The following is a 12303-nucleotide window of genomic DNA, read 5'->3' as shown; positions in this document are numbered from 1 at the left end:
ACCATCAGAACAGCATGCAAAGGGCAGGGAGCTGAAATGCTTCCATTGATGGAACAATCACCAGAGCACTATGTTGAGTTCCTCCCTCTATCTGAATATAACTGAGTCAGCGAAGCATATCCTCCAGATCACATAACCAGAATTTTGTCATTTTTCAACTTCACACTTTATGCTCTACAATCTGCACTTTAAGCGCATTGAGAATCTGGATGGGTGGGTGGGAATAGCAGTTACATCTTATTTCAGTGTGTTCATGTTTGTGGCCACTAGGCAAGCACCCACAGGTTAGAGGTATGAAATTGCAGGGAATCATTTTATCCTGGGAGAAGAATAGCTTGTTCAGGTTATGTGGCTTTTGTAAAAATGATACTCCAATTTCTGTTGAGTAGTAGATCTGTAGTAGATCCAGGTTTTAATTGAGTGCATATTTTTACCTGCAACATCTGTTGGCTCATCCTGCCCTTAAGGCATGAGCTACTAGATCCCTTACTAAATCTGAAGAAATGTTATTACTTCTGGGTCATCATGGTAGAGCACTGGTTTCTGTTCTTTATAAGGAGACTTGATTTTCTATGGGCCCATTAGAAGGTCTCAAACTTACCTGGGAGAAGAACCTACACGTAAAAATATATTTTTCTAAGTGGAATGCAATATGGGCATCTAAGCCCTATAAAGAAACCTCCTCTTGCGGAACGGAATGCTTCTGAAAAGTTCTACATAGGTAGTACAAAGAATGATACATTTGGAGACTGCAAAGATAAATGTGGAAATAGAGATTAAAAGAAGTCAAATTGTAGCAGAGGGAAGCTGCAGGTGGGAAGTACTATATGATAAGTATGTAATATTTATTTTCAATGTTTTTGGAATGTATCTTTTCAACCTCTTTTTTCTTTTTTGTTGTTTTGTTTTTTCTGTATTGTTTAAACAAAAATAAACTAAACTAAAGAAAAGTTCTACATAGTTGGCACTGTGCTGCTGTGTTGCTTTCTCTCATATGACATCAAATAAGTCATAGGATTGTTGGCATGATTGTGGTAGCAGGGGTACATTTTCCCATTTATGGTGGCAATGCCCTCTGCCATCAAAATTTTGGATTCGTGTTTTCAAAGTAATTTTTTTTTAAATTAATTGTGACATGCAAGCCTCCCCACAACTTGCTCCTTTAATTCTGAGGGGTGATCAAGCAGCAAGTTTCCAATCTAAGAACCTTCTTACATGGGTAATCTCTCTGCAGTGAGATCTTCTTTGGCCCATAGATGGAAGTCACTGCACCACCACCATCTCTCCCCCCCCTCATGGATACTGAAGCTTCCATGAACCTTTCAGAGGCCGGTTCAAGAACAGTGTTAACAGTAATCCAGACTGGAAGATATGTGACAAGTGGCTAGATCTGTTTTTATCCAGAATGGGGCATAACTGGCACACTAGGAGAAGCTGTAGAAAAGCACTGCTAGCCTTGGTTGCTTCATGAGCACCTAGGAGCAAGCCTGGATCCAGAAGAACTCTCAAGCTGTGGACCTGTCTTTGATGGGGACTGCAACCCAAGTCTGAACAGGACGTACAACCCCTCCCAGTTTGGCTTTTTTAATTGACAGTCTGATATAAATTAGAAATTAGGAGTGCGGGATCAAAATAGTAGATATTGCAAATTGCTAAATGTGAAATGTGTTGATTTCATGCATGGCGTGTTGATTTGGTGATGCTGCAGATGCAGTTAACCTGCCTAGCAGTTGATCTTTTTAGAAAATGACAAAGGGCATCTCTGGATGCACTTGGCAGATGCCTCTTGAACAATAACATCATTTTGCATTAATCTGCTGTGTGGCTGTCCTGAAAATTAGGGTACAAAGCAAAGTTATGCAATACATTTGACATTGTCCATTAGGACACCTGCAGTTTGTTTACTAGATGGGATGGATTTGGCATGCGAAAAGGTTTTTTATGTAACTTTCCTGGAGTCCTTTTCCTCACTATTGTTCATTCATTATTGCATCTCTTCTCCATATGCTGAGGTTACTGGATGGGTTTTCTGCTAGTTTTGTTTTGTCTGTATGGCTGCAAATATTATTCCGGTGATGCTCATTTCATTATTATTTATGGCCTGCCTGAGTAATGTTATTACTGTTGATTACTCACAATAGGTTATTTCATCAAACTGTTTTCAGAACCCTTGAGGGGTGGGGGAGAGAGAGAGGTGCCATTCCATAATTAATGCAGCCAGCGTGATTTGTAGTGTTGTGTGGTTGATGTCTTTGTTGTTTCCCTCCCTTCAATATACAGAAAGAAATAACCACTTGAATTCCTCATGTTTAGTTTCTAATGGCTGTGCTGTCAAAAGAGTAACCTTTTCCCAAGCCTTTTCTTTTCAGGCTACAATTAATAAATTGTAAGGAGCAGGCTGATTTCACAGATTTTTAAAGCACATAATTCAAAGTGTGGGTTGTAGCCAACATTAGTCATATTCAAAGTATGTTCATTGAAGAAGAAGAAGAAGAAGAGGAGGAGGAGGAGGAGGAGAGGGAGGAGGAGGAGTTTGGATTTGATATCCCGCTTTATCACTACTGTTACGGAAGGGGGGGGGGCATGTCTTCTTCACCTTCTTCGCTACAATATATTTGCTCAATTTCTCTAGGACTCCATCACCCCTCCCCTGTCCTCCATAATCCCTCAAGGTGTCAAGACCCTAATCCTGTCAAATCGCTCTGATCAGCCTTTCCTCCAGGCAATGTCAGGTGGCAGACTATGCATATTTGGGACCATTGTTTTCTCATCCCCAGGAAGTGTTTATCTGTGCATATCTCCAGCTCTGCATATTCCCCCCTCCCTCCTCCATATGTTAATCTGTGTAACCCAACCTCCCTTTAATATATTCATGATGTAATCTGTGTAACCAAACCTCTCTTTAATGTATTCATGACGTGTTTTGCACTGTATTCTGGGACATGGAGGGAGTTTCAAAAACTCATGTCACCCCTTTCTCACTGTTCAATCTCGCCTTGAACCTGTTGCGCAATAAACTTGGATTTTCTGCTGTTTGCTCCTGTCTCCGGCTGAGCTCATTTTCCTCCGCAGGGACCCACGGACTTAGTCCGATGAGCTGGGTGGCAGAGCAGCCTCGCACCCAGATTTTGCCGTAACACTACCCTAAGTAGTCTCAAAGCAGCTAACATTCTCCTTTACCTTCCTCACCCTGTGAGGTGAGTGAGGCTGAGATACTTCAGAGAAGTGTGACTAGCCCAAGGTCACCCAGCAGCTGCATGTGGAGGAGCGGTGACGCGAACCCGGTTCACCAGATTACGAGTCTACCGCTCTTCACCACTACACCACACTGGCTCTCATTGAAACAAATGGACATGGCCGACTAATTTCAAGTCGGTCTATTTTGAGTCAAATGTAGTTGGCTACAACCTGTTGTGTTTTACCACTGTATGTACTCGGCAGGGAGCTGCTACAAGGCAGACCTCTGTGCTCATGTAATACATTTAGCTGTGAATCCTGCATTGCAGGGGTTTGGACTAGATGACCCTTAGGGTCCCTTCCTACAGTTCTATGATTCTGTGTATGCACTGTTCCCCCCCCCACTCCACAGGCATGCTACAGATTTAAGATGTGTAAGCATTTTAAAACATAGTATGTGACAAAAACAACTCTAAAGTCTTGTTCACACATGCATACAGATAACCTGGCAGGTGGTGATTGATAGCTGAATGTGTGCGCCAGACCGCTTGTTTGAGGTAGATAAGAAATTATATGGAAGTTTTTTCTTTGGTGTTTAATCTGCAGTGGTTGATTCACACACACACACACACACACAAGTCACAGCCTGCTACATTCACCAATTGATATATTTGCATGTGTGTGCAAACCTGCCCTTAGATACAGATCCATCCCATGATATGCAGCCCAGATTCATCACTCCTTCATGCACTGTGCTTAATGTCTGTTTATTTTTATCCTGGCTTCATCGCCTTCCCCCAAGATGTTTTTGTTTGGTTGGCCTTACTCTGAAATGTCTATTGGGTGACTTAATACCTGCCAAGACCAAGGTTTGGATTCCTTTATTTCTTCAGTCATCACTGATGAATCACTGAAAATCTGACAACAAAGTGGGAAGCTCATACCTTACATGGCCTTCGGCTTTCATGATTTATCCGCAACAGTAAGACGAAGAAACAAGAACTTTGAAGTCAGTATTTGACAAATCAAGGAGGACCTTTTGTTCAAACATTTCTTCTACTGAGATGTGTTTTGATTTTAAGCCTTTAAACATTTTGTAAATGCTCTTGGAATCCTTATGAGTTAAAGAAAACAATGGATTTCAACCTTTCTGTAATGCTGCATTTTTTATGATACTCGTAAACATCTTAGTCTACGAGCCTTTCCTTATAAATCAAACACATCAAATTGGTTGGGCAATTTCATCAGTGTAATTTTCTAGCCATAACTCTGCAAGCAAGTGAAGTTACAAGTAATTATTTTCATGTTGTCATATTATTAAAACATAAAGGAGGGTACAACATAGTTTAATGAGAAAATATTTATGCACCCTTTTCACATCATAAAGACATGCACATTTTAAGGGATTCGAGTGGGTATCTTATTTTGCGCTTTATTGTCAGCTATTATGTAATTTGGTTGGGTTCTAGAGATGGCCTACTTATAAACAACAACAACATTGTGATCCACTCCCTTTCTTTTTAATAACCGTTAGCGCAAGCCAGATTTCTTCTGGTACCATTATGCACAAACTTACATGGCAAGAAGTTCACTCATTTCTTAAATTCCTACAATAATCTAGCTCTACTATGCGAAATTGTCTTGAGTATCAGTGTTACTCCTGAAGTAAATAAAAGTGAAGTCCAAAAGTAAATATCCAGAAAAAAAAGTTTCGAACTTGATGTTTAGCGCTATTTAAGTTTTCATTTCATGCAGGTATGAGAGAGTTGGGTGGAAACTTTAGGGTTGACAGTTAACTTGCATTTAAAACTAGCCTGTGCCACAGAGCTGTTGTCCAAAGATGTATGGGCGCTAGGCGGAACCCTTAACATTTTTACCCAGTTGAAGGAATGCAAGTCAGCCAGGGAGGACCTTGGTTTAAGAGTCTGAGGGATAAAGTAAGTGTGCCTAGCTTATTCTCCAGGGCCATTGTTGAATAGGCTAACTGAGCTGCTGTAGCTTATCACTGTTTTTGAACTTTGTTTACAAGCAAAATGAGTTAATTTCTGTTTCCTTGAGTTTATACATTAACTTCGTGTTTCATAGCTACAATGAGCTTTTATGTGCTTGTCCTGACACAGAGGGGAAAAAATGAAGTCTTTTTTTAGTCATGCAAGACATAGGTAAAAGTAAAGGGACCCCTGACCATTAGGTCCAGTCGTGGCCGACTGTGGGGTTGTGGCGCTCATCTCGCTTTATTGGTCGAGGGAGCCAGCGTACAGCTTCAGGGTCATGTGGCCAGCAAGACCAAGCCACTTCTGGCGAACCAGAGCAGCGCACGGAAACGCCGTTTACCTTCCCGCCAGAGCGGTACCTATTTATCTACTTGCACTTTGACGTGCTTTCAAACTGCTAGGTTGGCAGGAGCAGGGACCGAGCAACGGGAGCTCACCCCGTTGCAGGGATTCGACCCGCCGACCTTCTGATCAGCAAGTCCTAGGCTCTGTGGTTTAACCCACAGTGCCACCCGCAAGACATATGTGCCACTAAATTTGCATGACTCCCAACTATTTTCCTAAGATTACCTCTAGATGTTAGTCCCAGCTCCTGGTTTCACTTCATTAGTCGCTCTTCGGGATGTCAACAGGATTTTTCAGACAGAGTACCCTGTCAGTGAATTGGGCCCTCTAACCCACTCACAAAAAGATGCAGATTTGCAAAAGCTTTGTGTGTACTTTGTGTCATAAGCAAAGCTTGCCCTGTTTTTCAGGTGGAACAGAAGGCCCAAAAATAAATCAGTGGCCACACATGTCTTACAGACAGAATGTGAACAGATGAAGCTTTCCCCATAATTGTATTTCCTTATCAGGAAATGCTTAACATGTTGAATTTCTGCCTGCCACACAGCCCCAGATAGCATGGTCAGAAATCAGGGGTGATGGGACTTGTTGTCCAATAACACCTAGAAGGCCACACATTCTCAATCTCTGAACTGCACTATTAATTAAAAATAACAGAAGAAACCTAAGTGTGCAAAGAGAGGAAGAGGACAGACAACTGAAAACATGAGCACAGGGCTTATTTACATAGTGGCAAAGTTTAGTTTCACCTGGTGCCAACATTTCAACTGACCCAATGTATGTGACTGTGTCTAACATATATATTAGAATATAATTTTGACTTAAAATTACTGGAAGCTTCCAAGATCTTCTTTTTCTCTTAAGTCTACCAAAGTTGTTGTGATGCTTTTTCTCTCAATTAGGGTGAAAAACACAGATGCAAGTAAATGCACATATTAAATCAAAAGCTAAAAATCTGTTAGGCTTGAGAGTTGATTTGAGAACACTGCTAAGCAATTCCAGGTGTGCTGGAATCAAGATTCAGAGTACTGCATTGCAAGGTGAAGTAAATAATGTTTGACATAAATTTAGTTAAATATTTATTCATATTCCATATGTGGTCATGCCTATTTTTTGTTATAGCCTGTTTCTCTTTCTGCTTAGAAATAAAATGACAAGTGAGAGACTCCAGGAATATTGAGGAATAAACAGTATGCTTGTTGGCACCACTCCAGACAACTGAATGATCAGGTTACTTTTCAGGAGCCAGCTGGACATCACACAGTTGATATTGTCTAATGCTGATAGGACATGTACTGCATGTTTTTCAGCGCTTCTCATGATATGCTGTAGAGACAATGTGGTGCCCATCTTATATTGTTGGACTCCAACTCCCATTAGCACTAGCCAGCATGGCAAACAGTGCTTGTATTATATGGGTGATGGTAGGGCCGGCCTGGGACACAGGTGGTACTGTGGGTTAAACCACAGAGCCTAGGACTTGCCGATCAGAAGGTCAGTGGTTCGAATCCCCGCGACGGGGTGAGCTCCCGTTGCTCAGTCCCTGCTCCTGCCAACCTAGCAGTTCGAAAGCACAAAGTGCAAGTAGATAAATAGGTACCGCTCCGGTGGGAAGGTTCTGGTTTGACAGAAGCGGCTTAGTCATGCTGGCCACATGACCCTGAAGCTGTACGCCGGCTCCCTCGGCCAATAAAGCGAGATGAGCGCCGCAACCCCAGAGTCGGCCACAACTGGGCCTAATGGTCAGGGGTCCCTTTACCTTTACCTAGGGCCAGCCTGCTCATGAGGCAAGGCGACTTGCCTCAGGCAGCAGGATCCACGGGCAGCAGAACCCAATGCAGATATTTTTCCGTTTTTGTTTTCCCCTTGTTCCTGATGTAGATCTTCACTCCCCTCTTCTTCTCTGGTAGGCAAGGAGCACCGTTTTGTGGCTTGCCTCAGGTGCCAAAATGTTTTGGGGTGGCACTGGCTGGTGGAGATGAGTGACGGCAAACTGCATCCCTGCCATGGGCACAAATAGCCACACGTGTGCCAGTATGAACTAGTCAGGAAAAACTGCGCTAAACAGGCCTTGATCTCTCCACAACCGAGTGGTCTTTGAGTCATTTAATATCAGCCTCAGTTTTATAGAATATCACCAAACCTGACAGCTTCTCTTCTGTTCTCCTCCAGTGACTTTGTACTTGTCGTTTAAAGACTGCTTTTATTAAGTAGATTTTCCCCATGTATTTTCTCAGCTATATAAATTAAGCTTCTTGAACTGATATCTATAGCTTCTGCTCCATAATCCCCAAAGCAGCTTTGTTCTTTTCTGAATCTTATTTTTGGTTACAGTTTTCATGTGGAGTCGCCCTCTTCAGGATGGAATCTTAAGCTAAAATAAGACAAGAAGAGAAATAGTGAGGTATTTAGTATATCGTGGCATTAAGAGTAATTCATGATATAGCTTCTGTCATTTCGAGACAGGCCACTGTTCTCATACAAATTAAACATTGACAGAATACACATCCATTGTACCATCCTTGTTTAGTATTGAATGCAGTGGTACCTTGGGTTAAGTACTTAATTCGTTCTGGAGGTCCGCTCTTAACCAGAAACTGTTCTTAACCTGAAGCACCACTTTAGCTAATGGGGCCTCCTGCTGCCACTGCGCAGCCGCTGCACGATTTCTGTTCTCATCCTGAAGCAAAGTTCTTAACCCGAGGTAATATTTCTGGGTTAACGGAGTCTGTAACCTGAAGCGTATGTGTCAGGGACTCAGCGGGAGCGCAGGGAGGAGAGGAGATGGAGAGCGAGGGGGAGCAATCCGAGGGCAGCGTAGGAGAGGATGACAGCAGCCCAATAGATTCCGTGAGCCTCTCCAGCGAATCGGAAGATTCACAGAAGGGGGCGCCGATGGGCAGGGCAAGGGGGGACCCAAGGGGGACACCCCAGAAACAAGGGGCCAGCGGGGACTCCCAGAGCAGCAGTTGGAAATCAGGACCAGCTTCCCCACCAGAGTGTAGTGGGGGGGAGGAGTCCCAGGTATCAGAGCCCACATATTCACCACCAGCGAGAGAAGAGGAGTCAGGGGTGGCCACGCCTCCATCGGAGAGCGAGGGAACGGTCAAGAGGAAAGTTGCAGGCTGGGCGCGCGCGCCAAGTTCAAATGTACAGGCGAGCGGCACAGAAGGTAGCCCGGATAGGGAACCAGGTCCTAAAGCCCGCCGGAAGGAGGGGGAAGAATCATCAGGGTCAGCGTCAGAGGAGTCCAGGAAGGATGAAAACCTAGCGGGCAGGAGGGCCCAGAGGAGAAAGGAACTTAGGAAGAGGTGGAGCAAGGCGAGAATCTTAAACTGGTGTGGAAGGGGAGGAGACTCAGACGGGACTTCGCCGGTCTAAGGTCGAGATGTAGAGCTGCGCGCTGCGGCTTTAAAATGGAAACTGAACCTCAATAAAGACTTTTGTACATAACTACAGCCTAGCGTTGGTCCTCTGTGAGCTGGGACCTGGAGGCAGCTCTGACAGTATGTAACCCGAGGTACCACTGTACTGTTTTCAGAATTTCACTGGTGTGGCTGGGTTCACCCGTGTGAAACACCAACTTTAAACCAGCTGCCTGTTCACTTCTGGACCTTGTGTGGCTTATTACCAAAATCCTTGACAGGAGAGTGGGAGATCTTTCTCAGTGGTGCTGCCTCAGTTATGGCATGCCCCCCTCAAAGTGATTGCTCTGGCACCAACATGGCTATAATTTGGGTGCAGCACAGTAAGTTTTATTTACTCATGCATTTTAATGGATTTACACGTGGTTATGGGTTGCTGCTGTTGCTGTTTTTTGATTGGAGGCATCCTTTTGGGGCAGGCTTCCAGCAAGGGACGCGGGTGGCGCTGTGGTTAAAACCTCAGTGCCTAGGACTTGCCGATTGTATGGTCGGCGGTTCGAATCCCCGCGGCAGGGTGAGCTCCCGTCTTTCGGTCCCAGCTCCTGCCCACCTAGCAGTTCGAAAGCACCCCTAAGTACAAGTAGATAAATAGGTACCGCTTTATAGCGGGAAGGTAAACGGCGTTCCGTGTGCTGCGCTGGTGCTGGCTCGCCAGAGCAGCTTCGGCATGCTGGCCACGTGACCCGGAAGTGTCTGCGGACAGCGCTGGCTCCCGGCCTCTTAAGTGAGATGAGCGCACAACCCTAGAGTCGGACACGACTGGCCCGTACAGGCAGGGGTACCTTTACTTTTCCAGCAGGGCAGCACTTCCTGTTTTGCCTCAAGCGGTGAAACAGGACCCACAACCCCTGCTTCCAGTAGTATTGTATCTTATTTTGTAGTAGTGTCAGTTTTGCTTTGCATCTACTTGCCATTAACAGAGTTCATTTGACCAGTTTCTGAACTTCTTCAATCCCATTATGGGGATCACTTCCCCTACACACCTGATTCCTCTTTGCCTGCAATGCAGACACTTTCTAAGTGTTTGCAAGCATTAATTTCTAGAGTGGCACAGAAGGCTTAAAATGGTAGTGTTGGCTGCGTGAGAATCAAACATTCCTGGTTTTACAGAAATGGCAGATTTTCTGCAGAAGAGCAAAATGAGATAAGACTATGGCCACAGTTCTTGGAGCATTTTGCTATAATAGGAATGGAACGAGATACATGTGGATGTCAGCCTCCCCCCTCCAATATTCCTTTTCTAGCAACTTACTTCATTCATTGTGGGCAAGTTTATGTTTTGATTAAGGATTGCATGTTGGAGCAGGCAGTGTAAACACTTTGGGAGGAATAGGTGGCCCAAATCTTAAATAGCAGGACTTCAAACACATATTTATGTGTTTTATACATATTCTCTGTAGCTTGTATTCTGCCCATTTTGATTTGTTACCATCTTGACTCCTTCCTTTTTCCCATCAGTTGTTGCTGTAGTAATGCTAATATGTAATATTGCAGATTTATTTATTTTTAAACAGCACTACTTTATTGCTCTCCAGTGAATATATACTTCAACCCTGTAGGATCTGTTCTATATCTAATATAACTGAAAACTTGGTAGAAGCCAATGTTCCTGAACTGATACCAAGAATAATTCTTGAAAGTGAAATGGAAAAGGAGTAAGTTAATGAAGAGAGAGTGAAGGCATTATTGATCATGATTGGATTCAGAAGCAGCAGCTATTAGATTCAGTAAAAGAACTGAAATTTAATGAAGAATATGAATGAAAGGTTAGAGTCAGTGTGCGTAAAAATATCTTAACAGGGATTTTGTTTTGTTCTCCTTTGGTTCTTCTCCCATTTATATAGTTTTCTTCTTTGAAGTAGTGCATAATTCAAGACAAAGAAGATTAAAGGAAGCAGACTAGTTACACCAGTGTAGGAATGTGCAATCTTTTCATGTTTCCTTGTGGGGGAAGGTCCATTAAACTCAATATGGCATTGCTTCTGTGTAAGCTCACCTTGGATTGGGCAGTGTTAGAGTTGAATATGAAGAGTAATATGTCAGTCAGTCAGTCAGTCGTAATATGTAATATGTGCACTGACTTTCCACCTGATAAAAAATATTCTCTGAACTGTGGCACTAGTTCTTAGATACAGTGGAAACTTGTGTTATGTACTGTCCTCCTTGCAAATGCTTCGGGTTATGAGCTCCACTAACCTGGAAGTAGATGCCCCTAGTTGTGACCTTCGCCCTGGGATACAAGCGGAAGTCGCACTCCGGCAGTGCAGCAGCAGTGGGAGGCGGAAAGCCCGCCTCATGTTACGAGTGGTTTTGGCTTAAGAATGGACCCCTGGAACGAATTAAGTTCGTAACCAGAGGTACCACTGTACAGAGTTTGTAGCCAGTGACCAGAAAGAGTTCAAGGAGAGCAGTAGCCAAAAATTAGTGGTCTCTCAGCAGAACTAATGCAGGGACATAGTAAGATCCCCTGATGGATCAGGCCAAAGGCCTATCTAGTCAGTTCTCTCAGTAGCCAACCAGATAAGAAGGACCTTGTGGTCACTTGTGGTTCCCAGTGACCATTATTGGGAGGTTTCCTGCCTCAGACAGTGGAACGTAGGTGGAATGTAGCCATCATGGCTCATAACTATTGATAACCACATCCTCCATGAATTTTTCCAGTCTTCTTTGAAAGCTATCCAAGTTGGTGGTCATCACTACAAACTGTGGGAGTTGTTGTGTAGATACATAAAAATATATATGCCCAGACTCACTCTCTCTCTCTCTTTTAAAAAAACACACCTTTACTTTAATACAGTTAAATCTCATGTTGCGAACGTGATCTGTGCGGGAGGCACGTTTGCAACCCGCAGTACCACGTCTGCGCAAGTGCAGGTTGCGATTCGGTGCTTCTGCACATGCGCAAAGCATAATTTAGTGTTTTTGCGCATGCGCGAGCGCCGAAACCCAAAAGTAACCCGTTCCAGTACTTTCGGGTTTGGCACGGTGCACAACCCGAAAACGCACAACCTGAAGTGTCTATAACCCGAGGTACCACTGTAAACATATAACTGAGAAGAATATATTTACAATAACATACTTATTCACTTTGCTTCTTTTACAGAGCTCCTGCACAGATTTCTCCCTATTAACGTTTAGGGATCTTCCTCTGTCTATTTCACTTCAGACAGATCACACTAACCACACACTGTCCTCAGCAGTATCCTAAGAAGTCTCTCTCAGCAGCCATTCTCCCTCTTATACACACACAGAGAACAGAAAACAGTTAAAAGTGACAGTTACTAGAATAACAGTCACAACAGAATGGAAAGCCTCCCTCATGTGACTCGTGGTCAGCCAATCACATGAGAGCTACTGCCAAA

General features: G+C 43.7%; 1 protein-coding gene and 2 long non-coding RNA genes across 3 annotated transcripts in view; 1 reads left to right on the top strand and 2 right to left on the bottom strand.

Moving 5' to 3' along the window:
* Nucleotides 1–12303, top strand: part of KLHL29 (kelch like family member 29) — a 428500-nt gene that overhangs the window by 157105 nt on the left and 259092 nt on the right. The window lies entirely within an intron of this gene.
* LOC307212786 overlaps nucleotides 1–12303 on the bottom strand; it is a 148089-nt gene that overhangs the window by 24868 nt on the left and 110918 nt on the right. The window lies entirely within an intron of this gene.
* On the bottom strand, nucleotides 6556–12236 carry LOC307212683. Its single transcript, XR_013837095.1, has 3 exons — nucleotides 12123–12236; nucleotides 7293–7890; nucleotides 6556–6951 (listed from the first exon to the last, which is right to left on the bottom strand). It is a non-coding gene; the product is annotated as an uncharacterized lncRNA (long non-coding RNA).

Source organism: Podarcis cretensis (assembly GCF_951804945.1).
Source record: "Podarcis cretensis genome assembly, chromosome: 3".
Lineage (NCBI taxonomy): Eukaryota > Metazoa > Chordata > Lepidosauria > Squamata > Lacertidae > Podarcis > Podarcis cretensis.
Note: the sequence above shows the minus strand (reverse complement) of the source record. Positions and strands in the feature narration are given on the sequence as shown.